This window comes from Erpetoichthys calabaricus, chromosome 4, assembly GCF_900747795.2.
Source record: "Erpetoichthys calabaricus chromosome 4, fErpCal1.3, whole genome shotgun sequence".
Classification (NCBI taxonomy): domain Eukaryota; kingdom Metazoa; phylum Chordata; class Cladistia; order Polypteriformes; family Polypteridae; genus Erpetoichthys; species Erpetoichthys calabaricus.
The window spans coordinates 297,699,126-297,726,625 of record NC_041397.2 but is presented as its reverse complement, the minus strand read 5'-3'; positions in this window follow the sequence as shown (position 1 = coordinate 297,726,625).

Genomic DNA, 27,500 nt, shown 5'->3' with positions numbered 1-27,500 from the left:
TACACCGTGCTTTTTTCCCTTATGAAGATGCTTGTATGCCTCACTCGCTCGCTTCTTATTGTTTCGCTCCCTTCTCAATTGTTTAATGAATTTTTTGTTCTTCGCAGTTTGCGGCTCTTCCTTCATTTCTCCGTACTGCGTTCTTTTATCTCGCGAATATGTTATTGCAATCCGCAGCTGGAGCGTTTCTATAAACTTAATTTAAACTTACGTTTTACACCGTGCTTTGTTTCCCTTATGAAGATGCTTGTATGGTTCACTCGCTCGCTTCTTATTGTTTCGCTCCCTTCTCAATTGTTTAATGAATTTTTTGTTCTTCGCTGTTTGCGGCGCCAGAGTTGAAGCCCCTAACGTTGCGGTCAGCAAGTCGGCTAACATCCGCCATGTGCCGTCTTTCAGTTGCGAGAAGCAGATCATGGAATGGTTTTAATAGTTTACTTTCAAATAATGCAAAGAGTATGCGACACGTGTTTCTCCCTAATTCTGGACTCATCAGGCGTACACACTCACTGCATCCGCTCTCAGGAATCGAATCTCGAACGTCAGCGCCAGAGGTGAAGCCCCTAACATTGCGCTATGGCGTGTGGTTCGTTTATACCTCGTGTCTTCTCATTAAACTTTTATCTCACGAATATGTTATTGCAATCCGCAGCGGGAGCGTTTCTATAAACTTTATTTAAATTTACGTTTTACACCGTGCTTTGTTTCCCTTATGAAGATGCTTGTATGCTTTACCTGCTCGCTTCTTATTGTTTCGCTCCCTTCTCAATTGTTTAATGAATTTTTTGTTCTTCTCTGTTTGCGGCTCCTCCTTCATTTCTCCCTACTGCGTTCACAGTCTTTTCACGTGATTACGTGGGAGGCGTGATGACGTGACACTAAACTCCTCCTCCCATGACCATCGAGCTGCTGTCCATTACAGTATATTGTGAAAAAAGAGGTTCCAGTTATGACCATTACGCGTTGAATTTCAAAATGAAACCTGCCTAACTTTTGTAAGTAAGCTGTAAGGAATCAGCCTGCCAAATTTCAGCCTTCCACCTACACGGGAAGTTGCAGAATTAGTGATGAGTCAGTCAGTCAGTCAGTCAGTGAGTCAGTGAGGGCTTTGCCTTTTATTAATTAGTATAGATTACGCTTACATATATGGAGCAGATGAAGGACTCTAGTGACTGCAATTCTACCGCCACTCCAAGGGTCCTAATGCCTTTTCTCTCCCTCTGCAGACCAGCTGGTTGATGGTTAGACCACCTCTGAAGTCACTTTCTGTGTCTGTCCAGCTGGACCCTCCTCTTTCTGCCAGATGGGTCCAAAACTGGAGGCCCCACCATTTGGGAGAGTTCTGTTTTGACCTCACATCTGCAGAGACGACTTCACAATAATTCTGTGCTTTGTTATGATTTTGATGAAACCAATTATGCCAGGTGGCTGGGCTGGCACCCCAACTTTTAATTGTTGTCCAAACAACAAACGACCTATACAAAACTCAGACTGGAAGCAGTTATGTACTACCAATGCACAGCATGCCCCACAAAAATGCCATCCAAGACCCGTCTGGGGTTATTCATGCCTTGTACCTGATGATTGCTGGGATAGACTCCACCTGTCCTGCGACCCTGTGCTGGGTAAGTGGGTTAGGGAGATGGATAAATGAAAGGACATGAGCAAATGAATTAGAAACATCTGAAAAAATGAGAGCTATTCTGATTTTTGCCTTAGAAAAGATTGTTTCAGAATTGGCTTTTCTTCGCTTTAACAGTTCTCCTCCAATTAAGTTACTGTGTTTTCTACTTAAGTTACTGTGTTGAGAGCTTTGTACCCACTTCATTACATTTATTTACTTCTCGACTGGTACTTACTTTTTAAGCTCATAAGGAGCTTATTTATTTAGTCAGCCACTCACATCTTGCAGGATTTGAGGCTCCTTAATTTACTAGCTTTCTTATTTCAGGTATGCAAAAAGGTCTTTCAGGGCATTCTGCACAATGACTAAATAACTCAGCAACATAGTGTATTTATATTTTGTGTGATTATTATTTGAGTGAAAATTAAACTAAACAATCAACTAATAGCCAAAGTCTTATGTGTACAAAAAAGTTTTACCACAGGAACATAAGTTGACCTCCTTAAGTCAAGGTGATCCAAATTGCTAGAGGTACATTCATGCAAATAACCCAGTATTATGATCACTTTGGACAGTGGATGTGGTCAAAAGAGACTTTGTTTGGAGTACATGTTATGTGCCATTCAGTATGCCATTTGTAAAAGCGGTGTTAATGTTTGTGATACAGAGACAAAGCAAATGGACAAAAAAACATATACACAGAAACACCGACACTTGTCCATTTATTAAGGGGGATGTAAGGTTTTGGCCCTGACTAGACATACTAATTGACAGCACCCATGAAAAGAGTAATATATGAAATGCTGAAGCAAAGAGTTTAACAAAAAAAACGAGTAATGCTTAAAAAGAATAAACATAAAACTTTCTAACAAAAATGCATTTTATTATTTACTGTACTGATTCAGTTCTATTTTTGGTTCTGAAGCATATGTTGTGGAAACTGTAATATGTATTAAGTATTTTCTTGTTTTATATAAGGCAACCACGTATAAGAATTCTGCTGTCATTGTGGCAGATGGCAAAAAAAAAGAAACTAAACTAAAATGAGTAAAAGTCCAGCAGTGAACCTTTGACTATATTTGAATAGACACTGAGACATTAATAGCTTCATTGTGTTAGGGGGCTGTATGGGTATGGAGGAGAGATACAATAGACCTTTCACTAATTTTAGGGGGAAAATGTTGCCAGTAGAATCAAAGATGTAAGAAAAACTTTGGCAGGTAGGATATCATTACTAAAAATTATTTGAAACAGAAAAGCAATGAACAGATCCGATATGTTTCTTGGCTGCAAAACCTGGCCTAGAAAAATGATTGCTTATAAATTTAGACAGGTTTTGTCTAGTGAATAAGATCACAACTGTAGGTGCTATGCTGAAATTGACTTGTGTGACTCAGACTTCATGTTCATACATTAGGATCTGAGCTCACATCCCATTATATCACTTTTTAACATTGAAATAATGTATTTTTATACTTTTTCAGCGTGAGGTTATTTGCTGAGCTGAAGCTGATAATCTGAAAAAGTCCAATATTTTTCCTAATACATGACTAGCAGTTCTATCGCATAAACAGATAGGTGATCCGAAATTAGCTGATGTGAGCTGTAAACAGGCCTTATTTAATAATGCTTGCATCTTCTTTCGAAAATAGTTTCAGTGGGGTATCATCAAACTTTATGTAAAGAGAAAAGCAAAAGGCAGCCCAAAATACAAGAGAATAGCAGCACTGATAATTACTTTGACGCAGTGCAGAAACTATTTAACCAGCTTTTACGATATACAGCATCTTTTGTTGTTAGCCATTTAAAGAAAAAATATACAAAGCACTTCTGTATAATAAAGTTTTCTATTAAGCAATTTTCTAATCATTAAATCCAAGTTGTCAAGTTGCCGCACCCACCATACAACGAAACAGCTTGGGAGCCCCGTTGGCAAACCCCCAAGCAGACATGCGGTCCAGTCCCACCCTCCGAAAATGACCCTCTATCTGCCGCAGCCAGGTGTTACATGGGCGACCCCGTGGTCTATTCCAGTCACTCGGGTCCCCCAACAATGAGGATCTTACGACCCGGATCACTCCTGGAGAATTGAGCCACATGGTCGTAGTGCCGTAATTGACGCTCCCTCACAATGCAGGTAATGTGCCTCATTCAGGACTCCATGAGCAACACAAAGTCAAACCAGCAGTATCCAAGAATTCTCCAGAGTGACACAGTACAAAAGGAGTCCAGTCTTCATCTCAGGTCACTGGATGGCATCCATGTCTTGCAACCATATAACAAGACAGTAAGCACCAGGACTCTAAAGACTTGGACATTCGTCCTTTTGCATAGATATCTCGAGCACCACACACCCCTATCCAGTGACCTCATGACCCCCCATGCTCTCCGTCTATTGACTTCATAGGGGAAGTCAACAGAGACATGAATGTCACTGCAAAGGTAAGTAAACCTCTCGATAAGGTTTACACTGTCTCTGCAGACAGACACACTGCTGATGGCTGTGCCTAAGAGATCATTACAGGCCTGGGTCTTGGTATTATCTGGACACTTACAAGCCCAGACACTCAGACTCCTTGCTCAGTCTCTCGAGAGCCCCAATCAGAGCCTCCATTAACTCTGCAAAGATCACAGGATCGTCAGCAAAGTCAAGATCAGTGAATCTTTTTTCACCAACAAATGTCCCACAGCATACAGGTTAAATCCAGTAGCTTGAATAAATAAATATGAGAAACAATGATGAGATGAAGCCCAGAACATGTTTTTCCCGTCTTAAGAATTTTGGAAGTTTAAGACATTTTTTAAATATGCAAGATACTGAAATTATTGATTCATGTATTTATTTCTAGTAGGATTGACTACTGTAATGCGGTGTTCACTGGATGTTCAAATCGTCCTATATGCAGCTTTCAGTTAATTTAAAATGCTGCTGTAAGAATTACTACAAGAATTAGAAAGTACAAACACATAACGCCAGTTCTCATGTCCTTACCATGGATCCTATTTAAGTTTAGGGCTGATTTCAAAATCCTCCTTTTAACATATAAAGCCTTAAATGGCCAACTTATCTGAACTTATTGTTACTTACAAAGCAGAGTGCACATTAAGATCTCAAGATGCCAGTTTGCTTATAATTCCCAGGATTAATAAAGTCACAGTGAGAGGTTGAGCTTTTAGTTACAGATGTGCCTGTACCACTGTTCTGTCGTGTTCTCCTCAGTCTCACACCACACACTGCGTATCATTTCTCTGTCTTACTCGCTGCATGTATCTCCTCAAGTGTTGAAGTCAATCGGCTAAGTGTCATTTTCATGAAAAATTGTTTTGAATCAAAACCAGGTGGAGCAGCATCAAATGTGACATAACACATGGAGCCTGAATCTCCTGCAAAATAATCAGACTCTACACTGATCTGTTGTACTGTTGAGGTACATATCGATGTACTGTATATAAATGTACATATGACTGGGTGTAAGTTTAATTATGTTCGCTGTTAATTCAGAGGTAAAGTAAGAGGTTGTCTAAAGAAATGTCACCATACAGTATATGAATTTCCACTATACATGATGCTTTGGGGCGGCACGGTGGTGCAGTGGGTAGCGCTGATGCCTCGCAGTTGGGACACCTGGGGACCTGGGTTCGCTTCCCGGGTCCTCCCTGCGTGGAGTTTGCATGTTCTCCCCGTGTCTGCGTGGGTTTCCTCCGGGCACTCCGGTTTCCTCCCACAGTCCAAAGACATGGTGGATTGGCGATTCTAAATTGGCCCTAGTGTGTGCTTGGTGTGTGGGTGTGTTTGAGTGTGTCCTGCGGTGGGTTGGCACCCTGCCTGGGATTGGTTCCTGCCTTGGGCCCTGTGTTGGCTGGGATTGGCTCCAGCTGACCCCCGTGACCCTGTGTTTGGATTCAGCGGGTTGGAAAATGGATGGATGGATGGATGATGCTTTGGATTGTTCTACAATATGTGTACAGGAAAAGGGGCATCTTTAGGAGCTCAACCAACCCTATAATATTTGCTACTTTGTGCAAAACAACCAACACATTGGATAAATTTAATCAAAATCTTCTGTACTTTCAGTTACCCCCTGCAAAATTTAATTCCTGAATTATAGGTAATGCAACAAAATGATCAGTCATCACATTTCTTTACAGTAATGTAAGAAATTTTGGAGTTTCAAGATGTCACTAGGTAAATAAAAAAAACAAGTTGTAGTCATCAAGAGCGTCTGCTTTTGCAATAACCTTTTGGGTTATTATTTTTATTGATAATAGTAGTCTGCAAAATATTTTAGATGTTCTTTATAAATTTGACAACAGAATTGCTCTGTCACATCTAGATTTGATAGATGAAGGTTACACATATAAGTACTACAAAAAGTAGCTTTTTTTCTCGTTTATAATACTCTGAAGGTGTTTTCATGGTGGAATGAAACATACTCACTCCAGTTTCCACTATTTGATTGATGTCCTGGTGGAACCTCTCTCCATGTTCATCCATCCATCCATCCATTATCCAACCGGCTATATCCTAACTACAGGGTTGCGGGGGTCTGCTGAAGCCAATCCCAGCCAACACAGGGCGCAAGGCAGGAAACAAACCCTGGGAAAGGCACACACACGGGCACACACACACACACACCAAGCACACACTAGGGACAATTTAGGATCACCAATGCACCTAACCTGCATGTCTTTGGACTGTGGGAGGAAACCGGAGCACCACACAGACATGGGGAGAACATGCAAACTCCACGCAGGGAGGACCCGGGAAGAGAACCCAGGTCTCCTAACTGTGAGGCAGCAGCACTACAGCTGCACCACTGTGCTGCCCGGGAACAAATAAAAATTAGAAAACTAAGATTGCTAAAAAATAAAAATATATACTGTATATTAAAATGTACCAGGCAGTTATATAGGAATAATGTATTTTTTTTCTTTTTAACAGTATTTTCATCTTGATTTTCATTCTACTTTTCTAGGTCTTCTAATTGTTTAATTAATTATTTAATTATTTACTAATTAGTGGGTCTGACTCTAAAGTAGTTGCAGCCTTTGATTATTTAGTGTTGTTTGCCTGGGCGTCTGCTCTGCTCGTTTTAAATTGTTATTATTAAGATACAATGAAGGGGGAAAACTACACAGAGAAAGGGCAAAGTATAATGAAATCAACAAAAGAGAGTAAAGCATTTAAATCTATAGAAAAAGCAGAAATATTTCTAAATGTCTTATAAATGTAAAAATCACACTGCTGTGCTTTTCTGAATGTCGAATAAAAGAAAAAAAAATACCATCTAATTAAATGAGATCAGTGCTGTCAGGTGTTATCACTGATTTGGAATCCGGTTGGAACAAAAACCTGCAGTCACAGGGGGTCCCCAGGGAAACACTGATTCAAATCATTTAAACAACAGTTTTCTCTCTTCTGGGCAGTAGAAAGACATCATTCTAAGCTTCTAAAGATAAATTCCTATCTCTTTAGGAGTAATAAGAAGGGAGGGAAAAAATACTGATTGAGAACAAAAAATGTGAAGCAAATACATGATTTTGTGTTATTTCCACACACAATCGACATTAAGAATGAGGAAGAAAGACATTTTTCATGTCAAAATATATTTTAAATACAGTAATCCCTCGCTATATCGCGCTTCACCTTTCGCGGCTTCACTCCATCGCGGATTTTATATGTAAGCATATTTAAATATATATCGCAGATTTTTTGCTGGTTCGCAGATTTCTGCGGACAATGGGTCTTTTAATTTCTGGTACATGCTTCCTCAGTTGGTTTGCCCAGTTGATTTCATACAAGGGACGCTATTGGCAGATGGCTGAGAAGCTACCCAACTTACTTTTCTCCCTCTCTCTCTTGCGCTGACTTTCTCTGATCCTGACGTAGGGGGATTGAGCAGGGGGGCTGTTCGCAAACCTAGACGATACGGACACTCGTCTAAAAATGCTGAAAGATTATCTTCATGTTGCTACCTTCTGTGCAGCTGCTTCCTGAAGCGACATGCTGCACGGTGCTTCGCATACTTAAAAGCCAAACAGCCCTATTGATTTGTTTGCTTTTCTCTATCTCTCTGACAGTCTGTGCTCCTGACGCGCACTCCTTTGAAAAGGAAGATATGTTTGCATTCTTTTAATTGTGAGACGGAACTGTCATCTCTGTCTTGTTATGGAGCACAGTTTAAACTTTTGAAAAAGAGACAAATGTTTGTTTGCAGTGTTTGAATAACGTTCCTGTCTCTCTACAACCTCCTGTGTTTCTGCGCAAATCTGTGACCCAAGCATGACAATATAAAAATAACCATATAAACATATGGTTTCTACTTCGCGGATTTTCTTATTTCGCGGGTGGCTCTGGAACGCAACCCCCGCGATGGAGGAGGGATTACTGTAATATCCTTAACATGATAAATTATGACATAAAAATAACTTACTGAAAAATTAAATTGTTTCTTTCAAAACTGTGTTTTTTAATGTATCTCACAGACATGGTTTGTTGTAGATAAAGTCTCAGAACACATAACTCTACAAAGTACACGAATATTTTAGGGTGGGAAGATTTTGTTGCAAACCAGTACAATATGTACTGTCATTTCTCTGAAATGTCAAAGGTATTGCTCTTCATAATTGGTGATCCTTGGGTTAATAATGAGTTCTGTTTCTCTCTGATTTTGTACCCAAGTAGGAACTTGTACTGAAGATGTCTGTTAATGGAAATATTGGCTAAAATGCATAATGCTTTATTCACAAAACAGAAAAACATTTAAAATGAACCACATATATGTAAGTATGTTGACTTTATGCTTAAACATCACACAGTTTTTGGAAGTGATATAGTTCCTTGTGTTGTTGGAAAAGGCAAAACAATGGCACGATTAGCCACCTCAAACTGGCGAGTGACCCCTCAGCAGAGATTTGCTGTCTTTGCTGAGGGTTCACTCAGAGTGTCACATCTACCTCCTAGAAGCTGTACTCCCTCTGATAGCACGGCTCCAAAGCATACTTAGCAGGCTGAGAAATACAAACTGCTGTTTCTACAACTCCTTAGCTAAACGGACTGCAGCCACTCAAGCCACTAACCTGTCACTACATTTACTGTGTGTGCTGTTGATACAGTCAGTGACATGTGTGCACTAAAACACAAAATGATATAAAATAGTCACCAAGTTTATAGCACGCAGTATTATTCCTGAATGTTAGTGACAGTTGCCACGTATTCATCTGCCTCAAATCTAGATTTTTCATTTGTAACTAAAAAAGCAGAAGTTGCTAGATGAAAACTGGCAAGAAATTTTAAGAGTTTTATGTGCTTTTTTATATGTATAGATATGCTGTTACTTAAGACAACCATAACCTGAACCCCAACTGTACATCAGGCCAACCCTCATTATTCTTTCGAACCTAATAACCAATTATCAACTCCTGTTTCAAGGACTTTCACAATTATTCTTTTCTTCCAAAAGAAGAAATGCAACACTACTAAGGACTGCAAGGAGGCACTGAAAATAACACTGCTTCCTCACCAGCAGTTAGAGCCCCACTTGAGGTGCCATCTTTGTGGACTTTGTACTTTCTCTCTTTCTCTTTCCTCTGGAAAGTCTTGATTTCTAAATATGTGCAATTAAGTTCATTTTTGACATTACTTTTGCTTGACTTTGTATGAATCTCTGTGTTAGTTTGTCCTGTAATAGACTGGAGGCCCATTCAAGATACAGGAATGTCCTGTTCCTTCCATATGCTTGTTAATACTTGGGTAGTCGTCATCTCTCAGCGACCATGAAAAAAGTTCATAAAAATTCATATCTGTTCTAAATACTATCTTGGTATTGTGATGGTATGCTCTTAGATGCCTGCTCGTCTTGTCATTTTATTCCCAGCATCAGGAATAGTTTAAAATATACTCGTGTTCCCCTTCTGCTCTATCTGAAAAGCATCTCTGAAATCTTTTTCATTAAATGCCATTATGTTTTGTTGCAGGTAAAATATTCCATTTCTAAACAAATATCTAATGTGCAACAATTTAATGCATTAATACGTATTCACATGGTATGAATAGTAAATTGGTTTTCTAGAACACTAACAAGGTAAATAAGGCGTAATTGGTGATTATTTCAGCTACACAGAGAGGTTAATGTGCTTACAGCAGAGTGTTGCTGCCAGTGTGAGTTCCCTGCTATGTAATTATCTGTGTTTGACAGACATGCTGAGTTACAGGGAAGTTGGATGTAATTACTCCTCCTTGTCTCCGGATCCCACTGATTGAGTTACTGAAATAATAAGCCCCTCAATCAGACAAGGCTATCTGCTGCTGGTGATCCCTGTGCTAATGGTTTGAGATGAAATGCCACAGTAAAAGGAGTATACGAACCATCACAAGTTCACTTCTTATTTCAGTTTTCCCAGATTTGCACCCTATATTTTCTGGGCTGTTGGAAATAACACCTAATAATGACTAGCAAAGATGGGCAAGGATTGCACCAAAAAACAAAAAATGAATAAATAAATAAATGCATCCTTCTGTATCCCAAGATAAAGAATTAGTCCAGATTTCAATATAATGACAGCTAGTGTCCACTGGTGACACAATGGATGAAAATACCAACCATAAGGGCTTGATTGACTTTATTATAAAGTGTAGAGGGTCAACAGCAACCAACAAACACCCATCTATCTCATTTAGGGTGTACACGGTGGAGAAGTATTCTGTGAATCAAGTGAAAAGAAATTAGCCTGCTTGCCTGTATACCACCTTTCCTCCTGTCTACCTTGGACTTGGCCCCATTGTCACGTAACAGTCAAAATGACTGCCGACTGTCGTTGTTCAATGACATCTGCATGTTAAAGGAATACTCCACCCAAAGATACTTTTTAATATATTGTTTACCTCATGTGGTTTTTAGTGATGACCCAGAAGACATTATAATCTTAGATTTTCGTGTATAACAGAGATAACAAACTGTTATAATGGTGATCTTTTTAATTTTTCTCAGACTTATTAGAAACTAAAAAAAAATATTTTTTTCTGTAATCAGAATTTTAATCAGAGCTTTCGTTTTGAAGTTCTTATTTGTTTACCGTCTTTATCGATGCCATTTTGTTTTACTGATAGACATCGCAATTTTGTGGAATATGTGTTGCCCATCACCTTGGAGAGCTTCCCATGATGCACCGGGTCAACACCAAATATGATGTCACCATTTGCATCAGTATAAAGATTCTCCAAGCAGTCGTTCAGTATCCAAAATTGAACCCAAAAGAATATAGAGCATTAAAAATAAAAGTAAATAAAATGACAATAAAATAAGACATATTTGTTTGATGTCTTTTCTTAATCAGACAACGTACGTCACTTAATTTTGGCAAATCGTGATGCAAGATTCATCATTGTCGCTGCCCACCGAAATGCCATCTTGCGAGCACCCCAGTTTGGGAATCCCTGGCCTAAACAGGGATGATCAGAAATGTAAATAGAGGAGCAGAGGGCAGGACAAGGGGGAATAAAGTAAAGAGTGCTGTGTCTAAGCAATCCATCCATCCATCCATTTTCCAACCCACTGAATCCAAACTCAGGGTCACGGGGGTCTGCTGGAGCCAATCCCAGCCAACACAGGGCACAAGGCAGGAACCAATCCCGGGCAGGGTGCCAACCCACCGCAGGATGTTTAAGCAATCAGGAACAATTTTATGAGTTTCACATTTGCACATTTGTTTCACTTTTCTCCATAATCATGTTACTTTTCTTACACAGACAATCCCACAGTGTATATGCAGTGCCCTCCATAATGTTTGGGACAAAGGCCCATTTTTCCTTGATGTACGCCTCTGTTCCATATTTTAAAATTATAAATCAGACAGATTAAAGTGCACATTGCAGACTTTCATTTAAGTGAATTTGCATACATTTTGGTCACACTGTGTAGAAATGACAACAGTTTTTCTACGTGGTTCCCTCATTTCAGGGCACCATAATGTTTGGGACAATTGACATCACAGGTATTTTTCATTCTTTCAGGGGTGTTTCATTGCTTCATTAGTCCTGCCATAAGATACCAAGACTTGCTTCGACCTACAGACTTTCTTTGGGGTCTGTCAGTACAGGCTCACTTTAATCTGTAATTTTGAGTGTGTGGAGCAGAGGGGTACATCGAGGAAAAAATGTCTTTGCCCCAAAAATTATTCCCTAAGAATATATCATGTTTAGCTACTTTATAAAATCGGGAGCTTTCTCAAGTGTACTTACCTCTACCTTTTGGATCACACCCTTTACGTGTGCACCAAAGGTTTTGATGAACTCAAAATGCTGGCACCTGATGGGTTTCACTTCAGCCGATTGCTGATTAGATTATTGAGCTCCATAATTGGCCAATCAGGTTGGGAACAGGATTAGCTGGTTGGGTTCTGCTCCATACTAGCAGTTCAGATCAGGCACCATGGCAAAATTAGGCCTGTATTGCCTTCTAATATGTAATGTGACACCAAAAGTATTGTTGGAAATGAGGATTTCAAATTCATTGCACTTTATGGAAGTGATTAACAATTATTTTTACTCAGTCTGGAATAGATTTATTGAATTGAATTGAATTCCTTTACTGTCATTGTGCCCAGTACATTAAGATTCAATGTTGCAACTCCTCCATGAAATAATCATCTTATTAAATGATAAAAATAATACAATAAAACAATAAAAATATACACTATGAAAACATGAGTACAATATACATATAGTGTAAATAGTGCAAATGGTTCATAAAATGGCTCAGATTATGCAGTTTTATGGTTGTAGAGCAAGTTTACGGTGAGGTCATTGTAAATACAAACAGTTCTTGATGTACTGATTGAGTGTGTTTGTAGCTCTTGGGATGAAACCGTCTCTGAGCCTCAAGGTCTGTGCATGAAAGGCTTTATAGTTGGAGGGGAGAAGTTCAAATAGACTGTAGCATGGGTGAGTGGGATCCATGCTGATGCTGGTGGCTTTCCTGAGACAGTGTGTGCTGTAAATGTCCTCCAGGGCAGGAAGCTGTATTACAGCAAAACCCTATAATGAAATAGAATCTGTGTTTCCCAGATACAATAATTAGCATAAGAAGGCCAGTACCTACCAATCGTATTGTCTCTTGCTGACTGAAGCCAAATTATTAAATAAAATTTAATATTCTAAGAATCAACGCTGATGTTTTCCCAAGAGTTTCTATCTAGCTGAAAATGTATTTGCTTAAAGAATTCATTGCCCCGTGCTTGTCTCTCAGAGTGGTGACACATACGTGAAGTGACAAAGCAGTCATTTCTTACAAATGACTCTGTAATACAAATGCAGTGGTAATTTGCATGCTGAGCGGGCAATGATAAAGAGCCTTAATACAAAAATGTCTTGAAAGCAAAGATTAAGAATAAATTACTTATAAAGTAATTACTTGTTAAATCTTAAAAATTAACAAAACTCTATATTCTAGTACAGAAACTTTAGAAATAAGAAGAATACATGTTTAATGTTTAAGTTCTCTTTATTATACACATGCGTACACCATTTCAGGAGGCTCACGTCAGATTAAAGTAATTTGCAGTGGCGTGAATTTCATTTCATTATTATCTAGTAAACCCCAATATCTTAACAATGATCCCAAGTTTCCATGCATTTCCTTACAATGATTTGCACTGTCAAGTTGCACAGCTCCCAATGCCTTTAGCTTATGATTCTTTCTATTGACACCATCTTACGTTTCGTTTCTAGCAGGCCCACGACTTATGTACAGCAACTTTCAGCATTGACAGATGCTCCACTGGTTTCTGTAGTGTTTTGTTTTGACTTCTTGGGCATCTTCTTCATTTAGCTAACTGGACCCATTTACTACATGCTCACGCTTTGACTCTGTCTCTGGTTGATCACCATGATTTCTGCCTTGTCCTTTTGCTAGGGTTTCCTTACTGTTCATTCTCTGACAGCTGACAACCTTCATAATATCCCAACTTTTCCTTGAGGTCGTACGTGTAGTATTCAACCAGTGTTTATTGATATATTTTTTTTGGTAGTGTCACACACATGCGATTGGGAAACAGCAAAAGGTCCTGAATAAGAATAGTACCACGCCAGACCAGGGGGTGGCGAGCTGCACTGACTTTCTTTCTCAGTCCTCTGCAGACCATCTACGGGAAATCACTTCCAGTCCCAGCACTATCGATGACGTCACTTCTGGTACCAAGAACATAATAATAATAATAATAATAATAATTCTTTGCATTTATATATCACTTCTGGTTCCAGTCCCGATGATGTCATTTCCTGTCCCGGTCTTTAAAGCCGCCATATTTGCACTCATAAATCAGTTCTGTTTTGGACTCCAACCTGTAAACAACATAAATAACAATTTCCAGCCAATACATAATGTGGACTGTTATTGTGACATATAGTTATAGTTGATATAGTTTGTAGTGAAGGCCAATTACATTTTTTAATTTCATGTTTTCATGCAGAATGGTGATAAAAAAGTTTATGATATAATACAAGCCAATTGTGGGCAATGCTGGACAATGGTAAATAATGTGATGCACGTCCATGGACCAAAAAATAAATAAATTAATAAAATCCCATATTACTTGTGTCACAATAATCCACATGTTACATATCTAGCCGTATGCTTATAACATGCAAAAACTGTTAAATAATACTTCCAGGAAAAATCAGCGCACATCATAAACAGGAAACACAAGCCGCAGAGGACTGTATTTTGGAACTGAAGACAAGACTCTTGACCAATAAATGCCTGAAGATCTGGAGAAGGATCCAAAAACTATTCTGAAAAACTGAGAGTTCCCAAGAGCACAGTGGGCTCCATAATTCATCAATCGACTAAGTCTGGAACAATTGCCTAGTCAAACTGAGCAATCATGGGAGATGCACTTCAGTAGATAGAGGGGACTTAAATCTTATCTATCCATCCATCCATCCTCTTCCGCTTATCCGAGATCGGGTCGCGAGGGCAGCAGCTTGAGCAGAGATGCCCAGACTTCCCTGACTGAAATCTTAGTTGTTCGTAAATATGGAAATAATGAGGCCATCCATCCATCCATCCATTATCCAACCCGCTGAATCCAAACACAGGGTCACGGGGGTCTGCCGGAGCCAATCCCAGCCAACATTAGAAGCAAACTTGATCCCTTAGAATTAAAAGTCAAGGCGAAAGTAAAATATTTAGGTATAATTAGAGACTCAAACCTAAACTTTAAATCGCATATTAACTAGATTACTACTGGCACTGCATTTTCCCATTTCAGGAACATTGCAAAAGTTAGACGTCTAATAACACTGCAGGAGACTTTCCAGAGTTGCTTTGCCCCTTGGGGTCCAGGTTTAGGAAGATTTTTCTTTGCAGTTACTGGAGGTCCTTGCATTTTGCTTTCTCTTGTTCTTTAGAGTTGCTTTGCCCCTTGTGGTCCAGGATTAGGAAGATTTTTCTTTGGAGTTACTGGAGTTGGTTCCTTGCATTTTGCTTTCTCTTGCTCTTCCTTGCATCTTTCTCCTCCTCAAGCCAGTGAATGGGGTAAACCAAAAGCAGCTTTTCGTCGATCCTAGGAATCTGTGTGTTTTCCCCTCCTCAGTCCTTGTCTGTTTGTTCATTTAAAAGAATAATTGACTCAATTTGCCAACAGTTAAGTCAATACAAACATTGTCCATTTACTAGCTGAGAAATACATTTGTACACAAGCCTAGGGCCTGGAAGCAAGTGTGGAACAACTCAAATTGAACAAAACAGAATAAAAAATCTGAACAACTAAATTACTGAAGGGTTACAGTATGACAAAAGTGAAGGAAAAAAATGAGTTCTCAACTAACTTTTTCTGAATTAATATTGATATAAGTTAATGTTACAAATGTGGGAGAACAGCAAAACTCAGAGACACCAAGAATAACTCACGAAGACTAGAATTATTTTTAAAAATCTATACAGTGCCTATAAAAAGTGATTCCCTTGCTTGGAAGTTGTCCCATTTTGTTGTCAGCTCTTAGAAAACTGGAGGGTCACTGCTTCCTGTTCTGATATTTCACCCCCAAAAAAACAAAATCTTCAAGGCTACGGCCACCACTCACCATAAGGTGTCATGTGTTTAGATGTGTCTTCGGCTTTGCAGAAACAGAAGGTCATTTCTTTTGTTTCTGGCTTTACAATAAATATTGTCACATTCAGGATTATGAGTTGCACAAAAAAGGCATTGAGTGAAAAGACCTTTATTCTGGCACTTCAAGGAACACTATTGGGGCTTTATTGGGTTTAGAGCTTTTATTCAAACACAAAACAAACTTGACAAATTTCTAGATATCTGCCTTATTCCAGTGATCAGCCTTCAGATTCTAAGAATATGAAGGTGTCTTCCTTGGCAGCATTCAACTAAAGAGAGAGACAGGAGCAGTGGCTGGAGTGGAGTCGAAGTCGGTCAGTAGAGGATAGTTCGAAAACACAGTGGCGCATAAGCGAGCAGGCCTTAAAGCTTTCAAGCATTGTGTGATAACTGCCTTACATGCTACTGGGTGGACTCCACGCTCACTTCTTGCTTCTGGGACCCTCTTGAACCTGAACTGCCAATAGTCATGAACTGAGATGAGCCAGGCAAATGAGGACACACACATCCAGCCAAGGGGTAAGTGCAAAAAGTGCTCTAGTGCTATTATTTAAAATTCAAATAAACAGTGATCAATAGTGCAGTGATTCAAATACTTCAATAAATAAATAACGTGTAAAAGTTAAGCGACCCTAGAGATTAAAAAGGTCAATAAATAACCCTGAAATAATCTATAAAAGCGAGGTTAAGATCATGGCAGGTATAACAAAATACACAAGAACAAATTCAAAGAGTTAGGGACCGTCCCCGTTTTAGTAAAAGTTGCGCATGTGTAGTTTGGTCTTTACAGACTTGAGTCCTAAACAGAACTGATCAAAACAAGAATGGCGGACATTTATATAATTCAAACAGCAGGAAGTGATGTAATAAGCAGGTGGCATTCTAGGAACCAGAAGTGACATCATCTGGACGTGGGACTTTGACGGGGTGGAACCGGAAGTGATCATTATTGGGGTGATTCTTCAGTTGTTCAGCAGGGAAAAGAGGAGAGAAAGTTAAAATTCAGCACCAACACCTGGTCTGGCGAGCAATTACAATTATTTGAGCCTGTAAACTGTCTCCCATTCGCACTTGTGTGACACAGTTCACTGTCTTTTAAAACTCACTAAAGCACAGGTGCATCCTCCTAAAACTGATGTTTCCTCTGCTTACTCCACAACGCCAAACCAACAGGCATAGCCAAACTTTAAAATCCAGGCTCGGGTCCCTACTGTCCCATTGGCTGCCAGTAGGGTTCCACTCTTAGCCTTGCTCCTCCTGCTCTCGCTACCACCTTCTTGGCCTTACGCAAGAGCGAGCGGTGGACCACTCCGGCTAACCCAATGAATGCTCAGCCAAATGGCCCACTTCAGCCCTTGAGTGTTGACCCTACACGCCCCCTGGCTGTCTGCCTCTATCTCCTCGCACACTGTTGTTTGCTGATCCTGCTTTCATTCGTCCTTCTTTTCCTTTAACCTCTGTCTCTCATTGCGCTCTCTCTTTCTGTTTTGATGTTCGAACTCTTCAATCTCTTCCATGCAGGCTCCTCTTAATTGGTTTGCCTAACTGGGCGCAGGTGTGATACTCCACTCCCTCCAAGGTAAGAATAAGGCACCTGACTGACACTCGCATTCACACGTGTATGCACAATCCGCCAGACACCCCTTATCATCCCCAGAATGAAGCGTGCTCACTCACACCCTTACCTGATTGGACCCTGAAACTGCCTGGGTCGCGACTATGTGACGGTGTGGGTTGGCTCCTTGTCCCGCTTCTATTATGGGAGCCTCTTTAACTCGACACCGTTAGCACCGTAACCGAGATGAGTCTTGCAGACGAAGACAAACCATACTTGGAGCAAGTGGATGGTGTAAAACTGACCGGTGCTTTTATTTAAAAAAAAAAAAAACAATTGTTCAAAAAGTGCAGTGCTTCAAGATGTTCCATAAATAAATAATCCATAAAAACAAAGGTGAGATGGAGGTTAAAAATAAGTAAATCCATTAAAATCAGAGGTTAAAGGTCTCTGGAAAGTTCTCTAAAAACACTAGCCTCTGTGCCCCTTTAAAACCGATTCCTCCTCATCTAACCCCTTCCCGGATCTTGCAGACCAAGGAGAGATCAACCAGCAGATGCAGAAAACCTTTTCTCCAGGCTTGTGTCCTTGTTGCCACTTTTCCTTGGCATTCCACGGGGGAGACACCATGCCGTGCTCCGCCCGTACCTCTGCCAGTCCGTTGGCTTCACCCGGCACGAGTGCCCTGTCCTCCCACCGCTGCCAGTCTGTCAGCCACTCCCAGCGAAAGCACATTCCTGAGCCCAATGGTCACTCCTGCTGTGGCACGACTGTTCAGCTCCCTCCTGAGTGCTGACCACCTACGCTTCCCCCCGGGGCTCCAAACCCATCCATCTGGTTCCTTTCCTCATACCGCCTCACTCTCACACTCCTGCCTCTCTTCTTTTCCTTTTAACCTCTGCTCTCTTTTCTTTAGTTCATTCCTCTTCCCTCCTCTCTTACACTCGTGCTTCCCTTTTCAAATGTGGGGATGTGGCACAGATGCAGCAATCAGCAGCTCCCGGCGTCAATTAGGGGTGCGGACAATCCTACACCTGTACACTAAGTGCACAGCCGTCCACTCCCGCATCGCACACGGGAATCACTCTCACCACGCTCCCCCACAAAAAGACGAGATTGCAGCGAATATTTATTTAAAACGCCAGTCAACCGCGGACCTCACTTTACCACAGACCATTCATTTAAAGTCGCACTTTGTAACGGACCATTCATCACAGCCACCCTCCTCTACTATTCCCGCACTAGTAAATGTAAAGTTATTTGAAAGTGTGTATGTTTTGTATTTGATTGCTGTTTCAAAGTGTTCTTTCGTTGTGGCTAAACCAGCACCAGAGAAGAAAACCACAGTGCTGTGTAAAAGTTTGTCAGGTTAAATGTTATTTAGTTTAATTTAATTTAGTTTAATCCTTTCTTTTTTATTGTGTCTTTTATAATGTGCACTCACATGGCCAAGAGTTTCTCTTCTAGCTAAAGGATGGCATACTATCCTGAAATAGGCAATCAATACAATGTATTTAGAGTTGACTTGAATGACGCTGGAAGATCGGGTCGAGAGAGGAGCAAAGACTCACATATAAAGCGCAAATCACTTCTAATTAAATATGAAAATCATACAGATGTACAGTACCAATAAAGCGTGTTCACCCTTGCAAATTTTAACATTAAATCCAAGTGGATTTAATTTGGTTTTTGTTTTTTGACACAGAAAAAGACTCTTTAATGACAAAGTGAAAACAGGTCTCCGCAAAGTGGTCTAAATTAATTACAAATATACCATACCATTTCCTACGTGTGCTTAATTATAAGCAGGATCGCAGGTGGCTGCAGCCTATCCCAGCAAGCATAGCAGAAGCAATTCCTGGATATTGCAGGGTGAACACACATACACATTAGGGCCAACTAAACATTGCCAATCCACCCTAACCTGCATGTATTTAGACTGTGGGAGGAAACCTTCATAGACATGGGGGGTACATACAGATCCCAAACAGGGAGGGCATGGGATGTGAACCCTGGTATCCTTATTGCAAAGCAATGGTGCTATCACTGCAACACCCTATTTATAAAAATAAAACACAAAATAATTCATCTCATAAGTATTCCCTCCATTTAATATGAAACACGTCAATCTTCACTGATGCTGCCAGCTGGGTTTAGAGGTCATGTAATCAGTTCAATAGAAACCAACTGTCTGGGGTTTCAGTTGATTGTACCTGAATGTGGAAGGAACAATTTGTGGTGAGTCATTATGGTGGACTAACTTACACAATGAAGACAAAGGAACACTTCAAGCAATTCCATAAATTGATGACTGAAGAGTACAAGTCAGAGGATGGAGATGAGAAAATAACCAAATTACTAAATATCCAGTTAAATCAATCATGAAGAAATAGAACATGGTACAGCTGGATAGATAGATAGATAGATAGATAGATAGATAGATAGATAGATAGATAGATAGATAGATAGATAGATAGATAGATAGATAGATAGATAGATAGATAGATAGATAGATAGTGTAAAAGACAGGGGGTGCCACAGAGCCACAAGACCCCAGACACACCAAACTGAAGAGTTCCAGGTTCAAAACAAAGGTTTTTATTGCACAAAATACCTTATACATAGGTCAGTCCACAGCTTTTCAATAAACTACTTCTCCCTTTTCCTCCTTCAGGTGAGCTTTGCCTTCTGCATCCCAACTTTGTTTCACTGGAGGAGGCTGGACAGCTCGCTTTTATGTCAGACCCTGGAGTACTTCCAGTACTGGGGCAGAAATAGCCCATTGGAAGTAGCTGTGGATCACATGAAAGCCTCCTGAAATAGAGAGTCCCTCTCCCTTAGGCACCCCCTGATGGCAAACAAGGACCCCAACAGGATTGTCCCTTAGGATTATGACTCCCATATCCCCCTGCGGGCATCTCTACTGGGTCCACGCCAGCTGAGCAATACCATCTATTATATTGGGGGAGGATGCTTCAATAGTTAGATAGAAGTTTATTTGTCCCCAAAGGTAAATTTGGCTTTTTATAGAAGCTCTTTAAATAAATAAATATATAAATAGGTAGATAACTAAATAAATAATACTACAAAATAAATAAATATACACACATATTTTGGTCTGAGCACACACCAGAATGACTATAAAAGAGGAAAAAAAGAAATAAAAATTTATGGCTTGGCTGCCACAGTCTGTACCAGTGAGGCATTGTGCGGGGCGTATTGCTGTTGGAATCCCAGTCATGTTTCTTGACACACTTCTGCTGAATAATTTGTTGGCTGAAAGTCCTCAGTGTTAGTGTATCAGAAAAAGAATATGTAGCCATTCTCAAAAACCTGAATGATTGTGTAACCAGGGTAGATTTTGCAGAATATTTTTTGTTAATAAAGTTAATGTCATAATTAAAATAAGTGTGGTTGCAAATTGTAACCCAAAACACAGCAGTGGTATAAAGTGTAGCTTAACACCTGTTAGTGTTCCCTCATTGGTCCCTTCCTCAGTCTATGTCAGGCAGGTACAGGGACGGGATTGGAGGAAAAAGAGAGGACTGGAGGAACACGGAAATAAAAGAGGGGAGAGGGGACACACGTGGGGTAGAGTTGAACGCCGTTAAGAGAGAAAGGATAACTTTAGCGGAATGCTGAAGTGAGACACAGCTATAAGAAGACAGCTTTAGCAAAACGCTAAACTAGTAGAAGAGAAGTGGCAGCATAACAGCAATGAGGACGATAAAACTATAATATATTGAAACGTAGAAAAGAAAAAAAAAGAAACGTACGGCAAAACACTGGTGCTCAGAGAGGGGGAGAAAACCAAAGTTGTTAAACGATTTAGTGGGACGAAAGTGAACGCCATTCCCAAACAGGCAATATCGAATAGAAGGTGTCCAGCAGGAGTGAATGGAGCGTGCAGGAAATAAATGAGGAGAAAGTCGATAGGACACGAGTGCAACCTGCTGGTGAGTTTTTCCCAATACCAGACAGAGTTGAGACGAAAGGCCAAAGGAGGGACACAAGGAGGAAGAGTTCATCCACCCAAGGTCTGTGTGTGTTTTTTTTTAATTATTTGTTTGATATTTGTTTTCCCCATTCCTCCATTCAGGGTGCATCCCCTTTTCCTCCATTTACTGTCCATCATATTCCCAATATTAGTCCTACGTGCCATTCTTCATCCACCACCACCAACCCCCCATCCCCAACCCCCCCCCCCAATCCCTGCCCCTCAACCCCTCAACCCCCAAGGTGCTTTAACCTGGCTGGGACTCGAAAATATAATGATCATCTTTAAATAGGGATCTTTACCCACAATTCCTGCTTACAATTTGCATGTGTATGCAAATAATGCAATCTACCGATCCAAAAGAATGCATAACTACTTTAGTATGCCCAGAGCAAATCTCACAAAGGGTGGTGAGCAAAAGAGGACGATATTTGCTAAGTTTTAACATAGGTTTTAATTGTTTAATTTAATTGTTTTAATACTTATGTGTTCATTTTCATGTGATGGGCACACCAACACACAGTGCATGCTCCTAACCTCAAGGGGATAGTTTGGGTTGAATCAGCTTTTAGCAATTCACTCGAGCTACAGTCCTGTTGCCGTTTTGATTGTTTAATTTTATTTCACCATGTTTGCCTCTTCTATGCTACATTTTGAGGATTATTATTATTGGCATCATCTTTGTTGTTGCTGTTCATGTTATTTGTGGACTGTGTATGTCAGATATTAAGACTGAACATCGCTAGTATGTGAAGATAATACAAAACAATGTAATCGGACATTTGCTTTGAAGCTGAGCGTGTGTAGGTCTGTATTGTTTAAAAAAAAATGTTGCATCGCCCGGGGCCATTTCTGGGCAACAGATTGTGCTAAGCATAGGGCAGACAGTGCAGACTCTGCTGAGGCGCACAACATAAACATTTCTTTATGTTCCTGTTTGAGCCGGACAAATTCTAAACAAAATAAAGATAGGAATCTCTACATGGGGGTGCAGTAATGCGTCCTGACCACTGGATGCTTGCCTAGACCGCCTATGCCCAGCAACGGCCCTGGTTGTCACAAATATCCACTGTGATTCAATGTTGTATAATAACAAAATGTGAAATCTTCCAAGTGGTGAATAATTTATATAGGAGTTGTAGTTCTGCTTCTCATGAAAACTGGACCATTAGTTCTGAATGCGACTATTTTGCTTAAACGAAACAAAACCGCTGCTTTTACTTAATTCTGAATGTAAAGAAGTTCTCCTAGAAATTTGATTCTGTTCATCTGGACAAAGTTTTTAAGTGGGAGAAATATTTCGAGACTTATCCAAGTCTCTTCCTCAGTCTCAATTGACTGCAGGTTTCCCCAACCTTATAAACAGTACCTTTGCTTAATCACAGAGACTAGCACCATTGACAAAGGGCCAGTTGATCAGTGATATGCAAATTGTCCACTGATTAGTAGACGTGTGAACCATTCATAGAGGGTTGAGGAATGGCTGCAATCACAGCATTGTAAGATGGCGACAGATGTACCCTTAGGCCCCCTCCTCTGTTCAGAGATGGTCGTTCCTTTTTCACGTAAATGGCCTCCTTGATTCCTCTCTCAAACCAGTGCTCCTCCCTGTCCAGGATGTGCACCTCTTCATCTTTAAAGGAGTGACCACTATCCTGTAGATGTAAATGGACTGCGGAGTCCTGGCCTGACGAGGAAGCTCTTTTGTGTTGTGACATGCGCTTAGCCAGTGGCTGCTTGGTTTCCCCGATGTACAATTCACGGCACACATCCTGGCACTTAACTGCGTAAACTATGTTGCTCTGTTTGTGCCGTGGGACCCGACCCTTGGGATGGACCAATCTTTGGCGTAGTGTGTTTTGGGGTTTGAAAGCCACTGAGACCCGGTGTTTCGAGAAAATGCGCCTCAGCTGTTCCGATACTCCTGACACATACGGGATCACTAAGGGTTTTCACTTAGGCAGTGGATGTCCTTCCTCTCTCATGAATCGCTTGGAGCGTTCTTTAGGTGTCCTCCCTGCTTTGACAAAGGACCAGCTGGGATATCCACATTTACTCAGGGCCTTTTTAACGTGGTGTTCTTCTGCTTCCCTGGCCTCTGAGTCTGTGGGAATGGTGTCACTGATCAACTGGCCCTTTGTCAATGGTGCTAGTCTCTGTGATTAAGCAAAGGTACTGTTTATAAGGTTGGGGAAACCTGCAGTCAATTGAGACTGAGGAAGAGACTTGGATAAGTCTCGAAATATTTCTCCCACTTAAAAACTTTGTCCAGATGAACAGAATCAAATTTCTAGGATTTCCTTACCTGGATTATTGAGCATGCATAAAGAAGTTCTATATCAGAATGGATGTTTTTTAACTGGGTGGCAGAGTTCTAGTGTTGTTGCCTCACAGTAAGGAGACCAGGGTTCAGGTCTTCCCTGAATGGAGTTTATATGTTCTCAAAATGTCTGCATGGTGTAATAAGTGTATAATTTTAATATGTCCCTGTGCTCTGTGCAAATATATTTTATAAATCTGCCTTTTTCTACTCACATGCACAGCTGACACAGAGCCAGAATTAGCACAGGGGTTCACCATATAAGAACAGATAGGCAAGCATTATAAGACAAGACAGTTAGGGACAACTGTGAAAGGGGCAGTCAGACTGATGACCATTGTATACTATTTTTGTGTATCAAAGTCAGCATGAAATTGTATCCTCCGTTGCCTTGTTTGGAATGGCATGATTCACCTAAGTGGGGGCCTGCACATGAAGAAAGAGTATAAAGCCTTGGAACATTGCCTGGCACACCTTTGAAGCCGACAGAAGGGATGGAAGATAATGTCATCCAATCTTGAAAATCCTTCCACTGCAAAGGCGAAAATGGCAGACTCTACACATCGGGCCCCCACTCCTGAACTGGGTTCTTGCCATTGGCTTCCTTCGTCTGTTATGCAGCATAAGCCATCATTAAAAAAAGCTAAGTTATTTCTCCTATTTGATTTCTTACCACCATATCACTAAGGGAGGGGTATCACCTTTTAATATCATATCTATATAGATTCGGGTTATGTAACACGCCGCAATTACAAAAGAACTCATTCCAACAAGGGAGCTAACGCCCCCTGCTGGATACACGTGGGTCTCCTCCAGGTGGTCTGGTTTCTTCCCACAGTCTAAAGACACTCAGGTTAGTTGGACTGGCAATACTAAATTGGCGCTTTATGCAGGTTGTGATAAGCTGGAGCAGAACCCTGATCAGGACTAAGTGGGTTGGAAAATGACGGACTGACTGTTTTTTAACTTAAGTAACTGGCAGACAGACTTCTTTGTTATACTGAAAAAGAATCAGAGTCACAACAGACCCCCAGTGGCAGAATCTACAATGACTGTTGTTTTTTTTTTGACTAATGGAATAAAAATGAAGAGAATGTTCTTTCCTACTCAACGGATATCCACACATCTGTTTATTGTAAAGTTTTGTGAATTGGGTTAATTTTAGCATAGCAACATTCACTGGTCTAGAAATCTGTCAAATATAAAATTAAGTGGAAAGATAGCTCTTCTCTGCAATAAAGATGACAACTAGCATCAGGGTGAAAACATTCCGATTTACGGTACATTCAGCTACAGTGGCAAATTTCCAGGCATTTTGTAACTAAGCATATAATTACTTTTGTGAATATTGATAACTATCTCTCTTTCTCTCCTTTATTTGTTCCACCTGCCGTAATTAGCACAAGAATATTTTTTGGAACGTGTAAAGACGTTTATCCCAGTTGCTTGACAGTGAAAGCTTTTCTTGCAAAATAAAAGCAGTTCTGTTCTTTTCTCTTAATTAGGCATGCTATGCCACCACTCGTGTACGACTCCTGATTCATGAACCACATTATTCACCCGCATATCTGATGCCACCAAATCCTTCTTTAACTAGGCAGCTGACAGGGATGAACATTCAGATGCTATTCATACACCTGTGAGCTCATTCTGCATTGCAGAAAATGAAGTAAATCCTTCAGCTTTCAGCTCACTAACAGGCCAACAATGCACTACGGTGCAAATGATGTCTAAGTACAAAGCATCGACTTACAATTAAGTAGTTTGGAGACCTGAATATCAACATGGCTCAGTGTTACATGTATTATTTTTCGCAGAGTAAGGAACTTCAGTTGCATTAACCACCCAACAGAATCTGGGAGCTCAAATGACATGAAGTTGCTTACATAAAATGATGAAAGTTTGTCAGTACACCAAAAAAAAAATGCAAAGACATCAAAGCTGTGAACTGCACAATAAAAGGAGAATAAAACAAGAACTTTTGATAAAATAAAAACAACAGCAATGGTTGCTTCACACAGTATGGTAGCATAAACTATTGCCATCTACAAGGAGTGAAAAAGTAATGGAAACACTTAACTAGACGTTAATGAGCCAAAACATTATGATCACCTGCCTAATATGCTGTTGCTCCTGTGTATGCTGCTAAAACAGCTGTGATCTGCTGGGGCTTGGACTCCGCAAGACCTATGAAGATGTCCTGTGGTATCTGGCACCACCAGAGCATTAGCAGCTGATCCTCTAACTCCTGTAAACAGCAAGGGAGAGCTGCTGTGGATCAGACTTGTTGTCCCAACACATCCCACAGATCTTCAGCTGGATTGAGATTTGGGGAATTTGGAGTCCAGGGCAACACAAAAATGGCAACATTTATTTCTATAGTACATTTTCATACAAAATATGTAGCTCAAAGTGCTTTACAACATGTCAAAGAAGTAGTTACATTTAAAGAAAAACAAATTAATTTTAGATAAGAGTAATAAATAGTATACAAATGATAAATAAATAATGTGCACTTACATAAGAAAGATATATATAATCCTTGAACTCTTCAGTATGTTCCTCAGGGCATGAAAAGTTTCCACTTCCACTGGGTAATATCATTGCTTTTGATGAGAAAAGACCATTCAGCCCAAAAGAAGCTCACCAATCCAATCCACTTAATTACTCTAAAACAAAATGAAAACAAAATTTGAATGTCCCTACAGTCCTGCTGTCATGTTATATTACTTGGTAGCTTATTCCATGTGTCTACAGTCCTATGTGTATAAAAAATCTTCCTGAACTTTGTACAAAATTTACCCTTAACAAGTTTCCAACTGTGTCCCCTTGATCTTAATGAACTCAAGTTAAAGTAACAGTCTTGATCCACTGGACTAATTCGCTTGATAATTTGAAACACTCCAATCTTGTCTCCTCATAATCTCCACTTGTTTAAACTGAAAAGGTTCAACTCTTTCAGTCTTTCATCATATGTCACACCTTGCAGGCCTTGAATCAGCCTAGTCGCTCTTCCCTGGACCTTTTCTAGTGCTGCTATGTCCTTTTTGTAGCCTGCAGACCAAAACTGTACCCAGTACTCCAGATGAAGCCTCACCAGTGTGTTATAAAGCTTGAGCAGAACCTCCTGTGACTTGTACTCCACACATCAAGGCGCTATATAACCTGACATTCTGTTAGCCTTCTTAATGGCTTCTGAACACTGTCTGACAGTTGATAGTGAATAGTCAACTACTGTATGACTCCTAGGTGGTACTTTCAATTTTCAGACCTTCCATTGTGTATTCTAATCTCACGTTTACATCCTTCATGTAACACCTTACATTTACTTACAATAAATTTCATCTGTCATAAATCTGCCCAAGCATGTATGCTGTCCAAATCCCTCTTTAATGATTCAATACTTCAAGCTTGGTATTATCTGCAAACTTAACCAGCTTGTTGTTTATATTCCTATCCAGATAATTTATATATACATATATTAAAAATAGCAGTGGCTCTAGCACTGTCCCCCGAAGGACAACACTCTTAACATCAGCCAGTTCCGATGAGGATCCTCACCCCATAACCCTCTCCTCCCTGTGTCTGAGACAATTTTGCACCTACTGTATATACACACAACCGCCTGAACTCCCACTTCTTTTAGGTTGATGCCCAGCCTCTCTTGTAGCACCTTATCAAATGTTTTTTGAAAGTCAAGATAAATAATATCTTATACACCAATCTGATCATATTCTTTTGTTGCTATCTCATTGAATTCCAGCATCTTCTGATCCCATGCTGACTGTTCCCTGAAACTGTTTTTGCCATGTGCTGCTCAGTCTTCTTAATAATTCCTTCCTTAATTTACCTGTAATGTATGTTAAGAAGGGGTCTACTTATCTGCAGTTAT